Genomic DNA, 25,180 nt, shown 5'->3' on the forward strand with positions numbered 1-25,180 from the left:
AATAATCTCTTTTCCTAAAAGTCGTTCCTGCAGAACTCGTTTGGATAAGAAAACACTAGTCAAACAAGAGGAGGGCGATTCCGGAATAAGGAAAGGAGGACGGAAGGAGCTTGGAACTGTGGAGCTTTGGCTAGATGTCCCGACGGGGGTTGGGTGCGAACCTCCGATCCATGGAGAGTCCGATTGGCGCCGGTTACAGCGAGACGCAGACGAGAAGGCGCCGCGTGTCGTTATTCTGGCGCCAGATACGCCATATCCCCTTGACTGTTCTCCCGTTTTGCAGACCTGGACGCGTTTCTCTTCGTCGATCTCGTACCATTAGCTTTTGTCCTAAAGGTCTGGACGAGAGACTCGTCGTTCTGTGCAATAATTCCTAGAAGCTATAGTCGCAGAAATTGAAGTTGACCAATGGTTTATTCCATTAGGGGATGAAAAATATATCGGTGATAAATTCTTTAACAGTCATATGTATCAGACTGTAATTATTTGGCTATTTTATAACAAATTGATAGTTATTATAATAGATGTGTAAGGATTGTTTCGAGACGCGTGAATTAAACAAAGATGCAAAAGAAATGAAACATTATTATTTATCAAAATAGTAGACAGGCGTGATACAATGGAAGATACATAATGAATACAATGGGAGATATATAGCGTTATGAACCATTTATTCGCTAAGAATTAAAGAGATAGGATATTATCTCGTCGAAATGCGAAAGTAGACGTCTTCGTGAAATGTCTCTGTATTTTCCAGCACCGAAGCGATTATCTTAATGAAGAAAAATAAACGTAGAAAATGCCGCTGCGTATTCTGACGTTCGCTTTAATTAATTATGAGTGACCATCGTTGCCGTAGGGAAAAAATCAAACAATTATAAGATACCACTTTATAGCACGGAGGCGTTTTGTATTTTAAAACGACCTATTTAACTCGCTCCCTCGAATTCCTCACTTCCAAATGCCACTCTCATTATACAGGAAGAGTCACTTTGTTTAATTCTCTAATGTCACAATACTGAAACGTCACTTTTCGCGATATTGAGAATACTAGAATGTCCCCTAAGTAAGAAATTAACTATTTAGAGACACGTATCTTGTAAGTTAGCAAAATTTCTGTATCTCGTCTATCTACACGGAAATCGAAAGATAATTTATATCGTCAACGTTTCAGGTATTCGATCTATACAAAAAATTACATGGTATCACGTTCACGATATAATACGATGTTATTTGAAAAATGGTACCTTCACTAGTTTTCGCTTTGTCGCAACAAGACTCGGGTTCTCAATCCTCGAGTATCGCTTCTGGGGCACTGATGTAGATTTAATAAAGAGTCACGCGGTACTGGTATACGCGCTCCATGGGTAGCATTTGGGAAAGATCGAGTGGAAAAGAAGGGAGCATGTCGTAAACGTGGCGCCAGATACTTTATATCCAGCTCTTTACACTCAGTGCGCAAGGACGGTACAGTGCGTCGCGAAAATTTCATCGGCCAACCATTCGTTTGAAAAACGTAGAAACGTACTCGATCTGCAGTTCCATTTCGATTCGATTGGTTCACTTCAGTGATCGAAGGATCGTTTAATTTTACATTCCTTATTTTTCTACATTCGAGAATAATATAGGAAACTAGTTGGATCGTTTCAGCGTAATTAATAGTAGAATCATTAAATTTCAGATTTTTTCATTTTTGCAACTACGAAAAATTTGTAGGTACTTTTGATGAAATTCGTGCTGGTTTTTAATGAGATGTTAGGTTGTCCGAAAAGTTTCTTTCGTTTCATAAGGTGATAATAGATGAACAACAATTTCTGTTTTATATTATTTTATTGCATTAGGTATGATCCATTTCGTTATATTTCTATTATTATGTTCGTGCATAATTCAATAAACTAATATAAAACAAAAAAAAAATTGTACTTCTATTATTTGCTTATAAAACGAAAGAAACTTTTCGGGCAACCTAATGGAAATGCATTTGTCACGTGAACTTTATGAATTTGAAGAAACTAATTTTGTACGATAACGCATTATCTATCGATTCCATGAGCGCTATTGTATAAAAGTATTTGATACAAAGATACATAAGCGTCAGTTACAAAAAATCGTTTGTTCATTGCAATCACAGAAACAGCGAATCTGAAAGTCCATTCTTCGATTTTATAAATCCTTTATGCAACACTATGTATGTAATACAAACAACAATGATATTTAGAAAAAAATATTTCAATCGCTGGAATCGCAGTGAAATAGCAACAACCACATTGTGACAACAAAACATGTCAAAAGCAAATCTGAAAATCCTCCATGCTCGGTACTACAGAAAAATATGGTATACATATCATAGAAATACAAACAACACTTATAAAAAATCTTTCATTGTCTGTAAACATTGCGAAACAATATCATTCACGATATAACAATGAAACCTAACAGCAACGAATTTAAAAATCCATCTACAACCAATTTAATTCCACGCAATACTATGAAATCGTTTCGTAAGTTCTACCGTGTTTTCGTTATTATATATTGCTCTTTAATTGTTTATTTTCACCATTGGTATTTTTAATCGCTGTTCCCATCAGTACATATTTAATAGTAACAGCGTGTTTCTTCTACTTTTTTTAATTGTGTTCACAAAAATATTAAACTTAGTGAATAGAATGTACCAGAAATGTAGAAATATATAAAATACCCAAAGTATGACAGTGTACAATATTCTACAAACACTATCATATTTGATAGAACAAATCTTCGCTTAAGTCCTATATCTGAATCACAAAGCCAGAGTGTATCAGCGTAAAGTGCACTTTTTTTAAAAAGTCACATTTTACGTATTTTCAATATCAAACTTTTACTCTTCCCGATGGTAAAAATATCTCCTTTCCAAGTCGTTTTGTTTTTAATACAACGGTATAAAAGTAATACGAAATCCGTATCTTGTTACAACGTTTTTGCAACTTTCATTTGCTCTCTAAACTTTGAAAATTCTGACTTACTACACTGTGTCTCTGGGGTTTAGATAACTTTGACAAAAACATTCATAAAAATAGCAATTTACGTCAGTGGTCTATGAAACAATGCACCAACGACAAATTCGTACAAAAATCCATATTCTTCTTCACAAGCCTGCAATCGTAACTGAATGGCGTAATCATCAAGACCGGTAAAAATCATAGCCACCCCATCAACGTATTAAACATTCATCCGAACGCATCGCCCATTAAGCTTCGACGTGTTGGTCCATACAATAACGTGTCGATCGTTCCATCTTCGCTAGTCGATTCACGGGTACGATTTCTCGATAAGTGGCAGTGGACTCTATGGGAACACGTTCGCATTGTATTTCGTGGGCAACAATCGTCCTGGCATTAGGACGTCTGTCCTGCACGTTCGTACACAGAATGGTACACGGCTGAACGGCGTCCATAATTCAGAAATATCCGCTGGACTGGGCGACGAGCGAAGGGTTGGGGCTTAGAAGCGAGGGAGGCTCGTGTATCATTCACGAGAGAGACGTCACGAGGAGTTGGGCAACGTCAACGGGAAAAGAATACACGGGACACTGGCTGAAAGCTGGTCCAAGTATCGGTTAATTTATTTAATGCGTAGCTGCTGCACCAAGACGCGGAAAAAGCATGCTGGTTAACCCGCTGCTACGTTTTTCGAATTTTTATATCGCAATCTCACTTTTGTTTCCGCCATCGAGCAAAGCTTTTAAATTTTGTATGGGAAACATCGTTCGTCAGATTGAAGCGAGAGGTAACCCTTAAAGGTATACCTTTACTAAACTAGAAAATTGATAAAGTTACTTACGTTTTATTGTTATTCAATGTCAAACGAAGAGCAGAAAAGTTATATAGTTTGGCCAGTGGTTATAAATAACGGCATTGCGATGACATATTACAGGATGATAATATAAAAATGAAATTCGCGTGGGAAATTTTAAGAATCGACGACGATTCCTTCGTATTTTCCTTAACCTGTTTCAGGATTAAAACGTTGCTGGATTTTGACAAAAATTTGTTACATCAATTATTATTATATAGATATAAATTTTGAATTTAGCTGGTTATTTTAGTCAGTCGAGGCATCCAAGGTACATATTTATATTTTCCAATATAATATATCATCTGCAAGCATCGAATAAAGCTGGATATATAGGGGTCGCGAAAGTAATTGACCAGAATTTGCCTTAATAAATCAAGAACGTGTTTGCCAGGTATAAGAGAAAGAGTAGTTTAAGAAAACGTTAAAAGATAAGCGAATTAACCGTGGACGAAGCGGGCGCAGGGAAGGCCGTCTTTCCTGCACCATCCCCAGACGTTAATCCCGTGAAACCTAATAGAAGGATCAAGCCTTCGTTCGCTTAAAGCGTCACTAATAACGCCAAGCGAAGGAAGAGCGCGGGGTCAAAATCGTTTACGAGTAGCTTCATAATTATTTCGAACAACACTCGCCGCCACAATTAAGCGTACGGCGTAATAAGCGGCGCTTCGTTATCCATCCGGAAACGTGACTTTTTGGATTTTCGAAACTACGCGCTCAGGTCGAGTCGAAGTTTCGGCTGGCTCGTCGGCAAATGAACGGCGGGAACGGTTGCTGTGACGAGAATAAAAGAGCTAGCGGAAATAAGGAAGAAAGAGAAATATATACAGGATGTTTCATAATAAGTGGGCAACATCTAAAGGACGGATTCTACACCTAAAGGTAATGAGAAATGCTCGTATCAACGTATATTCTATTTGATATCGTTCACGAGATATAACGAGTTTTGCGTTCTGTCATTTCGTATCTGATTACCTTCATAGGAGACACGCAAAATCATCTTCTTGCATTTCAATGGATGCATGCAGACGTCTACAGATGTGGCGACTCCTTCAATAGCTATCGATATTCCTTGAATTTATTGAAACCCTTGTTCAATTTTATGGCGAAGTATCTGAACGCTGTCGGTAGACGTTGAGTATACAATGGGTTTCAAGTACATATTTCTGCAAATAAAAATCCAATGGATGCATGCACCGAGATGCAAGACAGTCATTTTGAGTATCTCCTATAATGTTATTTAGATATGAAGCGACAGAGCTCGCCATATCTGAACATTTTTCTAACTTCTGTGTTGCGAACTGTTTCTTCCCTTTAGATGCTGAATGTGTTTTTTAAATATTTCCCATTTATTATGAAATACCCTGTATAAGGACAGAGAAAATAAACGAGGAAGAAAAACAGAGAAAGAGAGAGAGAGAGAGAGAGAGAGAGAGATAAATATAAAAGGGAGAAAGGGGGAAGGGTAACGAGGGTTAAAAAGCGAGTACTCGTCAATTATGAAACGCTTCTCTCCCCATCGGTGGAGAAAATTGCGACCCATTAAGGGAAACGCTACGTGTCCAGACGAAATTTTCGGATGGTCGTCGGTCGCGACGCGTTACGTCGCGAAAACAACCAGGGCGGTCGAAATTCGCGCAATTCGCGTGAGCTAAAAAATTCTAATCTGTGCTCGGGAATTTTGACAGATTTTGTAAAGCTATCGTTGCACTGCCGGGACGATTTTCAATTTATTATCGACTACCACGTAGTGACCAGGAATCATGCGATTGAAACTTTTGTCCTCTCTTTCGATTGATTTTGAAACTTTAAACGTCGATGTGTCCCATTATTGTTTCAATTTTTGCTTCGTTTGTTATGTAATCGACCTGAATATTTTCATGTACACTTTCATAATTTATCCGAACATTTGGCAAATCTTAAACGAAATACACCATAAATTGCAAATGATAAAAAGGACGAATTTATCACTTTTTGTAGCAATATTATTGACTTGCGACAGTGTATTTTTGGTGACTCGAATAATTGTCATACATATAGACTGCGTCCTTTTTTATTATTACATATATTTTCATATACCTTTCATCTTTATTCCTTTTCATACTAATCTCACACTTTGTTCATTGACGGTTCTACTGTTTCCACTCATTTGTACCCACGTGTAAGTAAACAATACCTTTGTAATTAACAAGCTACAAAGCGTTCATCAACCGAATTTCCTTTTCTCCTTACTTTCTCTCGAATAATATTTCCGCGACCCACCGTATATTCCCGTGGAGATCGTTATTTTTTCCCGAGGAATTGATCGTAAGAATGCTGGAAATTTATAGGAACGATTTTGTCATAGCAGCGGCGGTTTTTTTTCGAAAAGAATTTTATAAAGAATCCGAGTCCAATAAATCGGCCAGCACGATAATAATTGTCGCTTCGGTTTTATCGATTATTTCGTTAGATCGTAGTGGCGACAACAAATTAATAGTTGCCATTATTTCTTCGAGCTGAGGATGGCAAAACCGGTTCGCGAATCGAGCTTAGCAAGCGAAGTTTTTGTCAAACAATCGCCGATTTCCAACGTACAAGCTGAACAAACGTACCGTGTTTCATTGTTTTTAGCTTCGTCCCGTCTGGTCTCGTCGTGCCACTAACCGATAGAAATACTACGAATATACTGCCACAACTATAGCGAAATATACAAAAGCTAGGGCCTATCGATAAATCAATATATATATATATACATATATATTTATACATTGTCATATCAGTGTCAACAACGAGAGTTTATTAATGGGAGTGAATTACTACTCAAAATAAATATAGGATACTTTGCAGTATGAATTCATACTTCACGTTACTGTTTGCAGTCTAGGGTGTTAAATCGAGTTGACATGATTTAAAAATAAAATTGTTTATCGTACTTCACAACTTGTGCAAACTTCATAAACTTCTACCTTCTAAGTAGAAAAATTAACTAATCAATAGCTACTTTAAAAATGGTATTTCATCTTATTTCTTTTTTCAAATATCGTATTGTATATACCGTTTCATTTAGCTGAATGATTCTAAACTTATTTAATATAAATTCTATCGTTACACAATTATTATAAATTCACAAAATTATTGTAAATTCCATCGTTTCCGTAAAATTATTCTTTCTTTCATGCCAACGTTAAAGATAAGTAGTAGAAAAATAATTGGAAGATATTTAATATTCCTTTCATCTTTTCTGCAATTGCACTCTTTTTTTCTTTCAAGTATCACCGAGATATAAAGCTGCATCGACGTTTGCTCGACGATCGTTGGACGATTCTTTCCGCAAGATGTTTCAGAGATTTCGAATGCCTGGATCACGCGACGGTGAACGGAACCGAAGGATCGCTGACATAGCGTGCATGTCAATACCGAGTACGGTTCGAATGCCCTGAACGACCTGAATGCCTGTACCTAGATCGCTTGGCGCAATCATAGAACGATTGCAACGGCGATCTAGCCGAACTTCGTCGACCATGATAGCGAATTTCCTTTTAGAACGTAACCGTAAACGTCGCGGAAACAACTGTTTATGGAACCACTGTTCCCTTTAGACGCAATACCATTTTGACAGGTAAACAATTGGCAAAGTTTCTGAAAGCCAGTGAAACTGCCTTACAATACTGTGTCGATAGAAAACCGTGATCGAGATAAAAATTTCTATTGTAGGATCTTTTTTATTTTCTCTCGAAAATAAACGATTCACTGAGAAAGTGAATATCGAAACCTCTATATATTATATTTTATGCCAGTTCTATCATTTCTTGAATGTTATTTACCAAGAAACCGGACAAGAAGGAAGATAATTTGCAAGATAGAAAATTATATCGACGTTTTAAGGAGTTCTCTTCTTATACTTTTTAGTGAGAGGAAATAAGAAAAAGAGATAGCGCGTGTAAGATCTGGACAGGTCCGTAAAAATATCCAAGCACTTACCAATGAAACAATTCGTCCCACTGGTGCAAGCAGCGAAGTGTGATAACACTATGAAACTTTTATGGGTAAATAAAGACCACTGCGCGAAATGACGTGGACATCGTAAAATTTTTACAACCCAGAAAGGAAGCATTCCCACTTTCTTTTCTTTATTCTATAAACTTTTAACGCGGTTATTTGTAAATTTCAATATGTCGCAAGGCCATTGATCCTCTCTTACCTTTCCAAGCGTCGTTAATTATTAATCGTCAATCAATTCATCATTTAGAGATTCATAGATTGATGATGTGAAAACATTGTTCGTGATTTTTTCTAGATTCCAAGAAGTTTCTGAACGGAGAGCCCGCAAGCTTCTGATTCATTGTAAATTTAAGACTTGCCTGAAGAATCTACTGCAGAATTTAAGACTTACCTGTAGAATGTTGAATCTGATGCTTGAGTTTACAGGATTTAATAATTTGTTAAATTGTGCATGCGCTTATCTGAAATTCACCAACGTGCGAACCTGCAATTTTCAAGGAATTCTTAACTTGATATTGTATGCTTGCCGATTTATTTTCGATTTCTGGCTTAAATCTTAGGCTCGTTCGAGTTCGAGTTTCTGATTCCAAGATTCAAGCTTCCCAGTTTGCATTAGATTCGGAATTTACGCAATCAAAAATCGAGCTTGCAAGTTTTTCTGTTTATTTTATTTATTCTACATTTAAATTTGCATGCTGTGAAATCCAAGCTTGCAGGATTTCAGTGTAAAATTTCTACGCTCGTATTTAAACGTGTACAATTTATCAATTTTATTATAACTTGTTTCTAAAAATCAAACGTCCCGTACAATAATCTCTCGTGTGTGTATAAATATAATACTTATTCCGTACACGTTCATTCTGGCAGAGCCGCAGCTTCGAGCGTTAAAAGTAAATTTCTCTACGTTCGAAATATCACCGTATCGCGTTTCAGCTCGTTAATTAACTCATATCCCGGGCTTCTATTAAATTTACATAATTTATATAACTCGCGCTTTTTCGCGCGGCTGTTTCAAGTTGCCGCAGGATGGTGTTAATTTATGCTCCATTTTAATTGGTCGGTGCTCATTTAATATAATACAATATCAATTTTTAGGATCATTATACGGAATAGAACATCCCACATTTTTTATTTTATTATATCAATTCGTTATTTGAATGATATTCTTACGACGATGCAAAATATCCAAACCCTCGTTTCTCTTAAAATCGTGATCTTTTGTTTATGTCGTCGTTGCTGCGGATAAGCGATATATTTATTAAATATATCCTATCAACACAAATAAACTTAACTTCTTCGTTGAGTTCGATGAAGCGTATGGAATCTTTAATAATCGCGCGACATTATTTAATGTTATTTTCGAGTTCGTTGGCTGTTGTTTTCACCTATTAAAGTTACCACGTCTGTTAGCTCACTGAAATACGAAACGGAAATGGCTAGCAGAACGGGCCAGTTCGCTTCGATTGAAATGTAAAATTCACGGATAGCCTCTCCATGAATATTGGCCGTTCTGTTTGTTAGCTGGAAGTCTCAATTCTTTATACGTTGATCAAAAAGCAAGAGGTTTCACTGCGAAACGACCGGCTAAGAAATAGCAAACAAGTTGCGTTTATGACGAGCACGCGAGATTAAAGTATACGAGTTGAGAAACCGTTGCAACATTGGAAAATTCTATTTCTTTTCCTTTCTTTTCAGTAAAACTCTCCTCTGAATAAATTTTCTACCGGAATAGTTTATCTTATCGTGAGAAGTAGTTAACTTCCTTATAAACGATCTACGTATTTGTACCAGTTTCTGCAACTTTCTTACGATGAAATATAATGAGAAATCATTTGCATTTGTAAGCCAAGGCGATGAGAAATCTCTACATTGTATAGGGCATCGTGAAATGGAAATTATCATCGATTAGGTATAGGTGTTGAGTTAGCCGTAAGAGATTGTCGATATCTGTTTATCGATTTTCAAATTAACGTAGCTTTTTATCGAAATGGCAAATAACGATTACGTTCAGAAAAGAGGTCTAAGGCCCGATACGAGCAAACGATTTGTTGATTTTGTATAGAAGATACGTTGAGATTCAAGAGAATCTTATACAGAATTATTTAACGTACATATATTTTCAAAAATTATATCATTGTTAAAATTACCTTCTACGCTCTAACCTAATGTGAACGCGACATTCAAAATCCCCGAAAAATCACAAATCTCTGAAAAAAACGATTTCCCATTAAAGAAAGCTCCGTAACATCACCGCTTATCGTGTAAAGAGAACGCGTAACGACGTCGTGGCATTTATCTGAAGGAAAAAATAGCTCGCGAGGAGCTTAATAAGAGGCTGGAGGAGAATCGCGAAGATAAAGTAGAGAACGTTAGAGGATGGTTTGGTCGACGCGTCGAAGGAATCAGCGGCGTCGCGCATAAATTACGCAAGCGAACTCGTTGATTTGCTTGCGTTTAACGCGGTTAATGGAAATTTAATGCACGTCCCAACCGTGGTAATAATAAATAACCTGGTAAGGGAGATAAGGCGGCCGATAACCGCCGCCAATGAGTCGTCGAAGAGTTTCCATTTTGCTCAGGTTAAAGGATGAAGGGACAGAAAAATAGCGGCCCGATAGAGGAGGACTTTCGGAGGAGCGACGGTTTTTCCCGCTTTCTTGCCTTCCCAGCGAACACCACAAACGAAGATAACTCGAATAAATGTAAAAGGGAAGAACGGCTGACTTTTCTCTAAGTGAAAATCGATGGAGTTTTATTGTGTGTCGAGGCATCGCGAAAACTTGCCCCTCATCCTCCTCGCTGTTCGCTGCTTTCTCTCCGTGTTTGTCCTTTTCCCTCTTTCTTTTCTTATTCGGTTAGAGGCACAGTTTCGTCGCGAGAACGATCGAAACTCGATAACAGTCTGCGACTGAATAATTTTCCGCTATTAGACCTGGTACAGACGAGGGATGCGATATTGTTCATTTTATAAAGTATATATGTTGTAGTGTATATTGATGGTATATATATCTTGGAAAGATCATATTTTCGAGAAGTATACGCATTAGAGTGTGTTGTTAAAAGCAAAGAATGCGTTATTTGATATTATTACAAATATTGTCATGTCATAAAGAAAAATGGAGTAAAGTAAATCGGCATGACGTTAACATTTTGTGACGATTCTTGAAACTACAATTTTAATCCATTTTAATATTCGTTTGTAACTTACGTTCGCAAATTTTCGCCGAGGCAAATCGATCAATCGAGATACTCCTTCTTTAACATTGTGCTAAGAATATCAATCGAGGGAAAGTTTAAAAGTGTGTTTCCCGACTACGCGAATTTATATCTAGACAATTTGTCATTTTTCCATCTACATTCGACGTTTCAGCAGGCGAAATAATGCGCGATAGTGATGCAAACTTCACCACAAATGGCGATTCATAAATTCAGAAGAGCTTGTGAAACGTTCTTTCTGTCTCGAATTGAAATTTTCGTTGCTCGATGCCATCCCTATTTCGTTCTCCTCGCTCCGACTACTCCGGCTGCATCCTCGCTTATTAATCCACCCCTCATTATTTCATAATGAAGAGTAAATGGATTTCGTCCTCCCAGGGGCCGAGAGAAGAAACCTGCAGCGCTAAAGTTGCTGCAGAGTAAATAGCAATATATCGAATACAGTTGGAAAAGGGTGTATTCTCTCTCTTTGTTTGTACTTTTCTCTAATATTAATGTTATCGTTAGTATTGTCGTTAAATTACTGTCGGCATTATTGCGAATGCTCCTGTTGTACTATACTATTATTCAAATTTATTGGAAATACAATTGATGAATGAAATTGTTATTGTCGAAAATAATTATTGAAAAACATTTATCGAGAATGGAGATTTTATTATTCAACTAGATTGTTACTGGGAATGTTATCAAAAAATTTATTTATCGATTTAATACGTTGTGGAAATTCCAGCATAAAAAATTTCGTAACTACAATTGTACTTTTTAAAGAACTGTGAAAAGATTCTATATGAATTCTAATTCGTATGAAGAATGAAAGGGAAACAAATAAACAAAGATATTTTGTTTATACGTTTTATCGAGACAAGTTCGCTTTGTAATTATTTAAAATAATCGATTATTTCTGCGATTTGATATTATATGTATTATATCCATTTTATATGGAATTCTGAATTTTATTGATTTTCTATATTTTCATGAGTATAGACGTACCCACTTATTGGGTATACACACGTGCAACGCCTCAATCAAAGGTAATTAATCGATTATGAGATTAATGGAAAACGTTACTGAATATGATTCGACGAAATAATATTTAACAGCAACACGCAAGGAATGAAGAAAATGACATGTAATAAAAATGACCGCTAATAGGGTTTCAAATGGGATAAAATTCCCAAAGGTTTGACATTTTATTAACATGTCTTGCGTTGATCACGCAAAAGCACGTCTTTTCCATACCATCATTTAATCATTGCATACATAGCAATGTATCTCCTGTTTCATAAATTTCTTGTATTTTTATTTAAAATTTTTATGTTGATTTAAATTCTTATATTTTTATTTGAAACTTCAATTTTGATGTAAATTTAATTTTGATATTTGATTGATCAAAATCTGTTAGAACATCAATCTATTCATGCAAAAAGCATATTTTTATAACGTATTAACCACTTTAAATTATATCAAATATTTTCCTCTAAATTTCCAAAATTCAAATGCTCTTGCTCGATCACGAAGATCCGACTTCAAATCTCTTCCGGATGTTTGGCCAAGGAAATTCTCAGACGACTTTCTAGTGGTCGTGCGTTATTTTCATCGGGGATGCCCCCGGTAACGCGGTTATGGAAATTACGAAGCTTCAAAACGTTTTCAACGACGAGAAACGGGGCGAACTGCTTACAGACCGGAGTTCGTGTTTTACTAAACTTTGGTATTCTTCTTCGTCATGAAAACAGGAAACTGGCGTATAGTTAATGAACAGTTACAGCGTTCAAGAAAGCTCGATTGCAGCAGTATGACGTGCTTTCGGTATTTAAAATGTTGTCTCTGATTCTTGGCTAGAACTTCTGTGTGTCGGATTTCGAATAAAATTGATTTTATTTCGTTGAAGATAACACGATTTTCGGAATAGAAATCAATGCTGTATGATTTTTAATAATTCTAGTTGTTACGACCGGTTCGCGGAGAGACGCGGTCGCGAGGAAAACGCGTCAGCGAAAGACGTAAATTCTCGCTACGATTCGGATAATCGACGCCGCGAATTAAGTTTCGCCGCGACGTTTCGATTAAGATAACAGAGGTGGTTAGAATGAGTTTAACACCGAATTAACCCGTATTCGTATGTATATGTCGCCGAGTACCGCCACATCTTTATCTCCATCATCGGATTTGAAGTGTGCCGATCGTGACACGAGTACGATTCTATACAAATATATGTAATGCACAATGGCTTATGTTATCTCGTATACAATTTTATCATATTTTTTAAATCAAAATTTTGTTTAATAATACACATGGAAGTTCTAATATTAAAAGTTAAAAAAGAAAAACATTTTTACGACAGTCTACTTATACACATACTTACAATGTGCATGGTCATTATACCTTGTACCAGGTCGAACAGTCAGATTTTCATGAACTACACAGATATTTTGGCGCATTCACAGAAAAAAAAAGAAATTATTTCCAATGCTAGGCTCGCTGTCACGCGAAATATTCGCGATTCCGTCAATAGTACAAAGAACTTCAATTGCCGATCTTCTCCCACCACATTTTTTTCTTTCTCTCTTTTTCCCAAACGCTTTTCACTTCGGAAGGAATTCCACCGAGTCAAATATTTCGCATCGTAACGGCCGAACGATTTCAACGTTTAGCGAATTAATTATTGGAAGTGCAGCACGCGTTCCATGGGGCTGTCAGTCGTTACAAATTTACCGCGATTTGTTGGTTAAAAGCACTGGAGACGTCTGTATGAAAATTCACGTCAACATTCAGTTGTACACGCTAACGATCTGTAAATTCCCCGGAAATTAGTTCTCTACCCTTCCTCCCCTCCTCTTTCCCCACGCCGCTTGCCAGCAGCTCTCGTGCACCCTTTATTGTCGAATGCGTGAAATTGTTGATCGACGATTCGTTAAGGTATGCAGCCTTCTGCTGGCTACGTTCGAAACGTTTCTGCAATATTATTTCATCGCGTTGCATCCTTTGTGACGCACCAAATCAAACGAGGTATGTATATTTAATCGTCCACCTGATTGCGTTTTATCCCACGCGTTATCTTTATCGTATCACCGTCAATCGAGAAAATTTAACGGGAATTAAGATAGTGAGATATTTCTTTGGTATGCGATCTTTGCGACTTTTTCGATGCTTTATTGCTTTGCTTTATTGTTTAAAGGACTTTCCATGACAAGCGTGAAAATGTCTGACTATGTACGGCCTATTGCTCCTTGTCCTTTTCCAAGATGTTATATTGCCTGGCCATGGACGATTTAGTACTACTTACTTTACTACTCACTTACTTAGAGATATTACAGTCATCCGACTGTTAACGATCTACTTCTGTTTGTCTTATTTTCTTCCGATGTTACAATGTCTGACTATAAACGGTTTACTACTACTTATTTTCCTCAAGCCGTTATATCGTTTGATTACACAAGGTCTACTGCTACTTGGCCTGTTTTTTTCTTCTGACGTTAAAATATCCGACTACGAACGATCTACTATCGTTTGTTTTATTTTCTTCTGATTTCACAGTATCTGACTATGAATGCTCTTCCGCTACTTATTTTCTGGACGTATGAAGAAACAAATGTATGTAAAATATTTTGCCACATAAAAGATCAGTGTTTTCCATTTTCCGGAATATCCATTCAACGAAGAATATCAGGTACAATAGGAGCTTCTAAAATTTCAGAAATACGAGCGACGAAAGATTGAAAACTGTGCCATCGAGTCCTCCAGGGATCGCGTTTTAAGGATCGACGGTGTTTCGAACAAAATTACACAGCACGTGCTCACAGTAATCGTTGTTCTTCGGAAAATATTCAAGAAGCTACAAGCTGGCCCGGAAACACGACAGTTTCGAAAGTTTCGACGATAAGAAAAAGAAGGGAGTCGGAAAAGAGGACGTCCTTTGTCGATCGCAAGTGGCGAAGTGAATTGAAAACTTTCCTCCTAAGCTTCTTCGTCGTTTTCTTCTCCGTCTTCTTCCTTTTCCATACTGTCGTCCTTTCGTTTTTCTCCTCTACGTCCTGCATTTTCCACGTTCCCTTCACGATGCAAGTTCTGTTTTGTGCAACTTCCAAGTATTTTCGGAGGAACCGCCACGAGAATGTTCACCTAGAGCACCTCTTATGATCGTTTAATCTTTTTTTGCTTCACTGTTGTTCCGCTCTTTGCTCCATAACTTAGTACTTCAAAAAATGTTTTACTCTATTGATCGATCGAACTTCCAATTCAACAATCTTTACGTAACATACAGTTCTCGGTTGATTTTGATTTATTTCCACTCAAGTTACGTGTTTCTAATTGGTTAATAATCTTCTTCTAATAATATCGACATCATTCAGAAATAAAAATAGGTTATAAGGAAGCTTACCAGATACGGGAGCGTTGTAATAAAATCGTATTAACAAACAGAGAAAGTAATTAAAATAACTGGAATAATAGCGGTACGAAACGACGACGGGAGCGGATTTCTACATGCCTGAAATTCATTTGTTTGGCGGATTAATACGAAGTTAAAATTAATTTAATCGTATCCGTTAAACCGTGCTTAACCCGCGCTATAGAAAATTCTGCGCGATTTTCGAGCCCGATATACGCGAAAATCAGAACAGTTAATTTTTTTCTATAATCGTCGATTTTATCAAAATTTTTTATTCGTTCGACGAAGCAAAATTTCATACTGCAAATGGAACTATTAATATTTTATTTTGTAATCTCGCGCATACACGCCGCCCCATACACGCACGCATACACATATACATAGAGGTACTTATATATGTTACACAATTAGAAATAATCTTATAGATAAAGTATTAACCAGTTCTTTAGGTATTCAGGGAAATCTGAAATTTTCAATTCGATTGGTTCGATTTGGCCTCGAATCAACGACGGAATATTTTAAAGCGAGTTACGTCCCTTGAATCGGTGTTTTCAAGCGAAATAAAACGAGCTCGATTCTTTTAAAAGCAGAAATAAAAACTTTATCGCCGATCCTTTAATACGGAAGAAATACCGACGGGTATTTCATTTAGTTTCTTTTTATGTTTACAATTTTATATCCATTTAAATTGCATTATATATATGTTGTATTTATTTTTGGGATACGTTGTATACGTTTAATGAATATTGAATATCGTTGCAAATGATATTTTTAAGGATCTAATTCAATTAATGGCATTTGATACGTAATTTGAAGCAGTACGTTTTTCAATTCAGCATTTTTCGTTATTTGACAGGATTCCATAATAAATAACCCCGTTCCAATTTCAGCGAATATACGGTGGAATATGTCAATCCTAAAAAATACCACAAAGTTCGCAATAATTCAATCTCATAAAAAATGCGCCATAAATATATGAAAAAATAGGATAAATAACGCAACAAGATATTCGAATTCTGCCTTATAAATATATAAATTCATTTTTCCGTTCTTTATATTCTATAAATTCACGATTTGACGGCAGCACGCCGTAATTCTATTAACTTAATAATAATCCAGCGCAGTAACAATCCTATCCGCTGAAATCCAATACTCAGCATTGCGTCATTTCTTCATCCTTCCCCCGTCGATTTGTATCAAATCATTCTTCGTAATAAAGCAATCCGATTAGACTGCGGACGTTTATCCATTTTATGGAAAATTCGGAGGTGTAAAAATGCAAATAATATCTACTCATAATACGCAAGTATTATGTGTAGCATAATTATATACGTATATTATGTGAAACATACCTACAGGGAAAATAAATCGAGAATAAGATATAACATTTTCTCAAACGAGTTCACTTTTTTAAAAACGTACTTTCGATATTTGGCTATTTCGCCTATAATTAACTAATGATTATTCACTGATACTTATCCACTTTCGTTTCCATCCCTTTACATTTATTAATTTTCCCCACCTCTTCTTCCCTTTATTTCTTCCTTCTATTATTTTTTTTTTTTATTTCGTTGGGATACACGTTTTGGAAAAAGCACTTTCTCGATCATTTTTGCTCGATTGATAACCGTGCTCCATATTATTTCGAAATTGGTATCCAACATTTTTTCCATTTCGCCATGGGAGAGGAATGGAAGGTGAGAGCTTCCGGCAATTTATTTAATTGGCCCGACGTCCATCGCGAATGGAGATGGACGGTTTAATTGATGTACGAACGAAAATGGATTAAAGATATACATTGATAGAGACACTGTTAATGGGAATGGCGTAAATAATTGATCGCCAGTTTTTCGATTACCCCATGGCGCTCGCATCATCAACACCCTTTAAATGGGAAAAGTATTTCAACTAGTTTCCCCAACTAATTTCCCTGTAATTCAGATCCTTCGTTGTAATTATGAGATTCTAAAAATACGTTACGATTATTCGAGTTGAGATTTTCTTGATTCTATTCATTTTTGAAAGTTTTTTTTTTGTATTTCGATAGGTTTTACTCAGTTTTCAACGAATGGCTAATCGACGTATGTTCTTAAAATATCAAACGTATATGTTTACTTTGATATACTTTCTCGAGCCAAAAACAAATACCCATTCGAAAACTAGGTTTTTGGAAATTTATAAAAATTTCCATTTACGATTCCTATATGAAGACCATGGTAAATAATAGTTAAAAGCTCTGTTAATATTTTTATACGAAATCGCATCTGATAGAATATTTCGGTGAATCGATTTGCAATTTCTCCTGGCGATTAAATTTAATTTTTGGAAATTCGCACACCATTTTACCGGTAAGATTCATGCGTTGTGGCTGAAGATTATTGAAAAAATGATGAGTCATACGACGTGGAGTGAATATCTAGCGAAACTCACGGCCTTAATGCACTTGCCAGGACAGAGTCGGAGTTTCATGAAAGTTAATAGAAGTTTAACGGCGAACTATCGGAGCTCTCAGCCCACGACCAACAGTTGTTTTCGTAATAAAAGTGTCGTAAATATGAGGAAGCACAGTGCTTTTTCATCAAGCGTAATAAAGTGGCAAGATCGTTGTAACGGACCGAAACTTCACAATGTTCTTACGCGATGGCGTATCTTTCGCCATTTTCTTGCAACTTCTCATACGTATATCGATCAAAAACTAGCGTAAACTTCATCGCTCGAAGAAATCTTTCATTTGTTCCAACAAACAACATGTATATATGTTATTATTATTTGTTAATATAGTTGTTGTTCGTATTTCTCTGAAGTGACTCAAGTAGTTTCTGCCTATGTCGAGTACAGACCAAGTCATAACGTGGTTTATGCGAATTCTCCTAGTTACCGGAACCAGTTCTAACTATGTTGCTCTCAGACTGTTCCCAGTCTGATTGCTTTCTGTATCACATATGGTATTATCGGATTCTGACCAAGTTGTTTTCAGTTGGCGACGAAAGTGTGCGACATTATTCAGGTGACTGACCAAGTATACCTCTATTCACAACTCTATTCACAAATCAAAGATTTTTCTTCTAAAGAAATTTAACTTTTTCGAGATAAAGAAATCTACCATTTACAAATTTCTAAGAATTGAAAAATACGATATTTTTCATCCTCGATCGATACGATAAAATTCTGTGCCTGGTACCAAACAATTTACCTAATATCTGTAATATATTCTAATATTTGAGAACGCGGATTTCCTATAAAATTTCCCTATTAAAATCGAGCTTCGTCTCAACAATTCTGTCAAATTGAAAGTTTCTTTCGCGCATAACTCTTTCGTATAAGAATAAAAAAAAAAGAAAGTCATTTGATATTTAAAAAGCAACACCATCCATATCAATTTCCAAAAAATGAGAAATCATTATTTTAATAGCCGGATATCACGCTATTACAAAATCGTCGAGTTCGTAGCGATCGATTCACCGGTGATTAATTAATCAATTCAGTGTGGCAGCGGGTTCTTTGAGCGGCCGGAAGTCCGGCTGGTGCCGGCGTCGAATGCACACGGAGCACGTTGAAATGGTAGTATAAAGCTTTTCAGCGCGACGGGGTCGAATTGTTCGAACGTGGTAAGTCTGTTATGGAGGTTTGGTCCTTTTCAGGGCCGGTGGAAAATCGTTTTCCAAGCGGCCATTGTGGTAGGTAAGCCGATTCCTCGTTGTCGAATAGAAACGATTTGGTATCTCGATGTATACGTAGCGTCGCAGTATCCTGGCGAACTCGACGAGATCTAAATCACGTTCCTGTATTATGCCACGTTATCAATAAGAGCTGGAAAAAAGGCAACGTCTTTGTTCTCTTTCGTTCTTTCAGCCGAATCCAGACGCTTTCCCTCTTTTTCGAAACAGCTTTCAACAGGATTGAAAGCTGACGAACGAAAATAAAAAACGTGTGTATAGTTTCCTTTCCAAGATATTCTCGTCTCGCTCGCCTTTTTTTCTTCGTCAATTATCCTGTTATTGGATTTTAAGCGGCATTGTGTGTTATTGCGAAGGTTTTGCTGTCGGTACTTAGCGATTGTAAAAAGGAATTTTTTTTTCTAAAGGAAAGTCTTTCGGTCGAAGATCGCAGATTTTGGTATTCATCAAGAAATTCTTAGTACCGCGAGGATTCCTTTTCTATAATTCTTTCATTAAAATTATAATATCCCAGTGTTTCACTTAAAAGGGAAAATTTTATTTCGGAAAAAACGAGAAGTTACAAGATCTTGAAAAATCCCAAACCATAAACTACCGAATTTCGGAAACATTCAAATATCAAATAATCATATCCGAAATATTAAATTTTGAAGATTTAAAACAACCGAAAGACAAAATTGCCAAGCGTCAAACATCCCAAATATCAAATTCCTAGATTCCCAGAAATCTCAGACGGTAGATTCGCGAGTGCCTAAAAATCTCACATACTAAATTCCCAAGAATCTCAAATTCCAAATTCTCAACAATCTGAAACGCTGAGTTCACAAATCCTGTAGAAAGTGTTCGCCAAAAGCAGTGTCGTCTACGTCTCTCCACCAAAACCTTATTCTTCCATCAATCTCCTTTGAAAAAAGTGCGCATCAAAAGCACGATGGCTCCGAAGCGTTCACGAAAATAGCTACATCGAGCAGAAGGTTAACATCCACCATCATGATGGTTTATGTCGAATAGAGGTGAAAAGATGAACGAGGATCAGAACCGGAAGGGGGTTGGAACCGATCGCGACTTCGCAACGCAACGCGGCCAGGAATTATGGATACCATTATAAGGAGAAAGATTAGAAGGTCGTCGTAATATTTTTATTACCTCATTTCACACGTACGAGGCTCGCACACCGATTCGATCGGGCACAAATCGCGTCGTTGGAGCAGATCGTATCGAATGGCGTTAAGGAACGAGAATAAGAGGAGCTCCGCGAGACGAAAAATCCAATTCCTCTGGCAAAAACGTGGCCCGATTAACCACGGGCCTCGTTGATCATCGCGGATTACCTTCAACTACGTTAATCGATTATCGACTGCTTTGCTGATCGGTGGACGCGGCTGATGAAAGTTGTTGCCGGTGTTCGGTGATCCCGTTGAAAGATATCCGAAGCTGATTCGTGCGATTTTGGACATTGTTTATGATTAATGGGGTTAGGAAGAGACCGTGGTTTTAGATCGGATGATAATTTGTTGATTTCGATTGATAATTGGTTGAATTAGTATTGTGGGAATTTGATTTGGTAGCAAGCAAATATGCTTTATATATCTATTTTGGGATAAATTGAATTCACAGTGTGTTGTTTATGTAGAATAGTTGCGGATATTGTTTATAATTCATGGTTTTGTTAAGAGACGTTTAATTTTATTTGGATATTTAATTGTTATTCAGTCGGTGTTTTGGTATTTTAATTAGAGAGAATGTGAAAAAAATGTATACACACAGATACACACGTATCTTAAAAGCTGATGCTTTCTTGTACAAAGCAAAGAAATACTTGACGATGTATCTTGTTTTGCAACTTTTCACGAGTTGTTCACAAAATTTGTTATATACATTTTCATGGAAGTTCAATGTTCGTAATTCATTCTTTCGCTAATTTCCAAAGAAATACCGTCTAATTGTAAGTTTATTCTCAACAAAGATTCTAACCAACATATATTCTCTAAATTTAGAAACAATAAATATACGACTGGCGAGGATGCGTCCTTAAACTCATCCAATAATTTCCTGAAATTCTCCATGTTCAAAGAACACCTGAAAGAAGCAATTCGCAGAGAACAGAATAATCAAAGAAGCTGCGACCATGATCGAATGTAACCGCGTCTCGAGCTGCTGTCTAGAAGAAATCCAGCTGGGAAAAGGATAAGAGGGAAATCAATTTACAATTTGCCGCATCGAAGCGACGAGAGTGCTCTATAAAAAATGGCGAGCCGCGGGGCCACGAACAGGCCTCAAAGGACAGGGTCGAAAGCAGAAAGCGAGTGAGTTTGAAGCTTGTTCTCACGGGAACCGAAATCACATCCTTAATTTCCATAAAAGAGTGCGATGGGCCTCTTTCCTCTCACTTCGATCGAGTGCCTTCCTCGCCTCTTATTTTCTTCATCTCTTTTTTTATCTTCTTCCTCTAGCCTTTTACTTTTGCCTCTTCTTTTCCCCTTTACCCGATCCTCCCACGGGTAAGAAGATGTCTCTGTCTTTCGAGGAACTTGAAGCTTCGTAAGCATATCTCGTTCATCCTCTTACCTCGTTCGCGACTTTGCCACTCAGCACACCCTCCGCTCTTCTCTCTGTCTCTTTTGGTGACGCTTGCCTTGTGTCAGACCAGGTCAACGTAATTACCGGCGAGGGACCTCGTTGCTCATTGCCTTGTTCGTTTTTTGAGCGACACTCGTGTACTTGATGTATCGGTACATCCTTTAGATTTTTAATCGCTCGTTGTTTTTTAATTCTCTTGTTCCTGATAAGGGAGGTGTAAGCGTTTGAGAATTCGACGATTTGTGAAGGACAAGCTTGACAAAGGCGTGGATGGCGTATAATAAGCATTATACTTGAGACGAAAAATTATTAGAATACTCACAAAGTTTGGTGTCCCTCGAGATCTCACAGCAGCGTTGGGGTAAAAATTGATTTACAAATAGGAAATTCTGGTCCGTGTCTCGATTAGTTTCATTAATTGAATTGCAATGTAGCAAAGTTACATAGAATTTGGGAATCTTTCTTTTTATCTATCAACTAACTTCGTTATATTTTCCCTATTTTTCCTATTCCTCACATTCTATCTTCAATTGTCTATCGTTCACATTCTATCGTTTTATCTTATCCTTAACTAGCTCGGTAATTAGTATCCATAATTAAAGGCCTATAATCAAGCAAATCGTAATTTCCAACAATAAATAAAAATCCTTCTCATACCAAACATACTAAAACACACACACAAACCATGAAAAAAGAAAAAGTATATTTTCACTCGATTTTCTTTTACATTTTTGTACGTTATAACCTCAGCGTTGAATTTCTAATATTAAAGATATCAGGTCTGAATTATTCTATCAACCAAACTCGACCCAATTCACTCAAAAGCTAGAGCAACCCCTACTCTAAAGAATACATCTTTTTCCAAGTTGATATCTCAGTCGGTTTGCAAGATACAGCGATTCGAAGGACGTTATAGGACAGCGCGCGCAAAGCTGAATGGCGGTCGAATTCCCGGAAGCGGCGTGACCCACTTTTCCTTCGTGAAAATACGCACGCAGCGTAGTAGTGATAGTAAAGAAAAAAACGTCGATTCAGCGTCCGCCGGTGGGCAGCTAGTGTGGGGTAGGTCAGTGAGTGCGTGCGAGGAAGAGGCCCGAGTGTGCGAGAAAGAGGACGACAGGGAAATATTCAAAATTATGGCCATCTTTAAACGGCCATATCTCCGAAACGGGAAGTCGTAGGAAGATGAGACAAAAAACATTTTAAAGAGGAAGTTTAGAACTCTATAGTCGTGTAATTGATGAGATGGTTCGATGAAACGCAAGAAGGTTACAGAAAAGAGTATTATAGGTAGAAAAGGGAGAAATTTGATGAGTTTTCATGGTATCGATAGCGAATAACAATTGACAATATAAATATGTCGTGTGAAGAATGGTGCATGTTCGTAAAATACAACAAAAGATTAGTGTTAACGAGGAGTAAAAATTATAACGTTGTATTGAAAGGTGGTTTAAGAACTATGAATTTTGGAAAAATCTGCTTTTATTCAGGATATACAGGATGTGGTCGAATAACATGTACAAGCGGACGTGAGGTGATTCCTTATGGAAAGAAAAGAAGATGTAGAATGAAACCCTTTTTGTCCGAGGCTTTGTTTTAGAGAAAATCGTATTTGAAAATTTATCAAGTGCACTTGAATATCATTAATTATCGGCTAGGTATGAATAAACAATTAGTAGGAAATTATTCTATATATTAGGCTGTCTGAAAAGTTTATTTCGTTTCATAAGGCGATAATAGATGAACAACAATTTCTGTTTTATATTATTTTATTGAATTAGGTATGATCCATTTCGTTCCATTCCTATTATTATGTTCGTGCATAATTCAATAAACTAATATAATGCAAGGAACATTGTGCGTCTATTATTTCTTCATAAAACGAAAGAAACTTTTCGGACAACCCAATACAAACTTCAAATACTTCTTTTTTTATGAATCTGTTAAAATACATACAAATTCGATATAGTGACAAAATAATTTTCACATAACTTCATATTCAATGAGTTGATGGTTAGTGTAAATCAATTTATTTATAACATAAACGAGGATTAAACGGGAAGTATATTATAATCTTAGTGCGTATAGATTTGAATTGTTGAATTTTTAATTCTAGAGGTATTAAGTATGAATTGTACAATCAATTGAACTTAAAGATCGAGATCGGTCAAAATCCTATCAATCATCGATTGTGTAAGACGTCAATTTGAAAGCTTCAGTATCAAAAGATCGGCGATTCTAAAAGACAAACCTAGTGAATTTCAGAAGACAAACATAGTGACATAGAGGAAGATTAACTAAAAATATAAGGCTTCGTGATATTTAAAAGAGCTACCGATAATCACAGGTACCAATATAATTCAATCAATATGAAAGAACCGAAATTGAAGTCATAGAAATAATTTTTCGTTCATCAAAAATGCTTCAACTTTTCATATTTAGACCTCAACGATTTGTCTATCATTAAAACACTGAAAGACTGGAACCATAACATTCCATGGAAAATCCACGGTTCAGATTTCCCAATCTGGTACAATTAGCCGACACCGGAAACGGCTAATTGACAGGCGAGAGATAAAACAGCTCGATCGAATCGTAATCGAGGCTTCCACGGCCTCGAGCACGTCAATAGCCCTCGTCAGACGTCGTCCACGTTCTGATAAGTCTGTCTGGTTTGTATGACGCGAGCTATTCTCCGCGGAATGGTTCCAAAGCCTGTCGTGCAAATTGAATATTTGGCTGTTTCGTTTGTCATAACTGTCGTCCAATGTCCTCTCCTCGAGAGAGAAAGAGAGAGAGAGAGAGAGAGAACGTCGGCATCACGTCGTCTATACTGCTACTTATCATGACAGACACATTTGAGCGGTCATTCCCTTGTCGATGCGTTTCCTGTTTCTCCTCTAATGATAATGTCATGATTTATTAAGTTTGCGTAGTTATTTCTCGAATAAAGGAATCGTTAACTAACGTTGCAATATTCCATTTGTAATATATACAATTTTTATATAAATTTTACATTATATATATTTGTAATATATATAAATACTAAATATTATTCTTTGTTATTTTTCTCCCATTTAGATTTTACAGTTTCATAAAGTTTGTGAAAATGGAAAAATTAATTTTTTACAATCATTAAAAATATGCAGATACTTTCGTCTTTTAACAAAATTAATCTTGACTTTTATTCAGATAAGAGGACAATTACACGAATATTTATAGGATATGTGGGTCAACACAAATAACAGACGAGTGGTTCTAATGCTAATAAAAGTCATTTTAAATTATGTCATACTTAATAATCGACCCTAATATAAACTCAAATAGCACACATTGTCGTTGATGATCGATCGGTCCAAAAACAGCAGCAACTAGCAATGGGCGCGAAAATTTCACGTCGGAAATTCGCAAAATGAAATTCACTTACCTCTGGCTGGTCCCGGCGGAGCATCGTCGTCGAAAGTTGCCACGACAAGGAGATAATTAATGAAGGATGAGACGC

General features: G+C 36.7%; 1 protein-coding gene across 1 annotated transcript in view; it reads left to right on the plus strand.

Moving 5' to 3' along the window:
* The window catches only part of P5CDh1 (delta-1-Pyrroline-5-carboxylate dehydrogenase 1), a 171,162-nt gene that overhangs the window by 85,812 nt on the left and 60,170 nt on the right, over positions 1–25,180 (plus strand). The gene's annotated exons all lie outside the window — the stretch shown is intronic.

Source organism: Bombus vancouverensis, chromosome 4 (genome assembly GCF_051014615.1).
Source record: "Bombus vancouverensis nearcticus chromosome 4, iyBomVanc1_principal, whole genome shotgun sequence".
Classification (NCBI taxonomy): Eukaryota; Metazoa; Arthropoda; class Insecta; order Hymenoptera; family Apidae; genus Bombus; species Bombus vancouverensis.